At 32.3% G+C, this 1,576-nt stretch overlaps 1 protein-coding gene across 3 annotated transcripts in view; it reads left to right on the top strand.

The window, feature by feature from the left end:
* Positions 1-1,576, top strand: part of LOC108968122 (centaurin-gamma-1A) — a 262,919-nt gene that overhangs the window by 146,598 nt on the left and 114,745 nt on the right. The window lies entirely within an intron of this gene.

Here is a 1,576-nt window from a genome sequence, read left to right as displayed (position 1 = left end):
AAGGTTATGTCGCTTTAATGAGATAACCGCATGATATCTTGAATTTTACCAAATAYTTTATTTTTTAATTTATAATTATTATTGACGTCTTATTCTCAACTGCCTTTCAAATAGCAATTGACTATTATTTTTCACTGATATTGTGATTTGAAAGCATTAGAGTGTAGTTCTTAAGAATCCTCAACGCGGAAATATGGTACTCACTGACACTTCATTTTGAAAGAGGTTTGAGTTAGGTTTGATAAGAGTACCCGCCAATGCAATCCGAAATATTTGACAAGTGACATTTAAATACAATAATATTTAATATGGAGAATACCTAACCTTTCTGCCTAGAGTGTTCCTATATACTACAAATTGTTGTAATTYTTTTCTTTCACACCATTCTTTACTTTGTAAATATTATAATTTAGCATGCACTACTATTCTTCACATACTTCATGGTATTCTTGATGATACCTTTGCTTCATCACTTCTCTCGTCCGTGATAGGGTTTACTACTGAAAATTACATAACCCTTTTCTATTAAGTGAAATGTAGATTGTATATGAACAAAACTCTGGCATCTGCCTCCGATTTTCCACTTCAATAGACATTTGTTCGTCATTTTGTAATACTTCTTTTCGTTGCCACCAAGTGCTATAATTTTATTTACCAGTWAGTCTAATCGCGGATGCGCTTTTTCAGCATTCTTGCACTTTTCTTGTTTTCTGCGTAGTTCCTTATTGTTTGTTTCWGCTCTATGAATGTCTAGATATCGATTACATACATTTCAGTGCATATTACACGGACTCGTTTTTTATTTAGGTATGACATATACCTACCCCTTTACTTTAGTGTCTCTAGTGTAAGTTACCCTGTTGGAGAATCAAAGAAATTTTTTAATTGACTTAGCAAGCACAATAGCATTAAAGCTAACTGTTTTATAGTCCAATGTTGTTACCTTGGTGAYTACTCAGATTAAAAATCGTTTAAATTCCATACTAGTTGGACCATTTGAAGCATAGCCTCTAAGCGACATCACCTTTTATAAAGTTCTTTCTTAAAATAGCAAGGCGCCTGTACAAGAACTCATAAATATTTTTTTTATCCTTGAGACATGATTCCTCAACTCTATTGTATATAGTTCTTTTTACTGTTCCTTTTTTTAATTTTTTTGATTTATTGCCAATGCATCGCAAATTGTTTTAATGTGCGAAATTGCTATTCTCCATTCGCCTTTAATTTCAATTGCCTAGCCTTAAGCTTACTTAAGTACAATAATATCCATGTTTATCCCTTGCTTAATTTCTCACTCACTCATTGAAATCATAAAATTTTTGAAATATCGTTTCGCGCTTATTAAGATTTTGCGAAATGTCCTTGCGGTTTATAATGCCGTGGACTTTGTTTGTGGTTGGCCTTAGGTCTGGGTGCTGGCTGTGTCATATTATTAAATGTCATAAATCGAATGTGTCATATTCCCTTGAATTATGAGAGGGCGATTTTTACCTATAGTTTTTATTTCCTATTTTTCTTTGGGTAGCATGAATGGTAGCATATTATGAATGAAATACATATATTTTAATTACAATGG

This window comes from Bactrocera latifrons, unplaced genomic scaffold (assembly GCF_001853355.1).
Source record: "Bactrocera latifrons isolate USDA-ARS-PBARC rearing strain unplaced genomic scaffold, ASM185335v1 scaffold_203, whole genome shotgun sequence".
Lineage (NCBI taxonomy): Eukaryota > Metazoa > Arthropoda > Insecta > Diptera > Tephritidae > Bactrocera > Bactrocera latifrons.
This window is presented reverse-complemented; position numbering and strand designations above follow the sequence as displayed.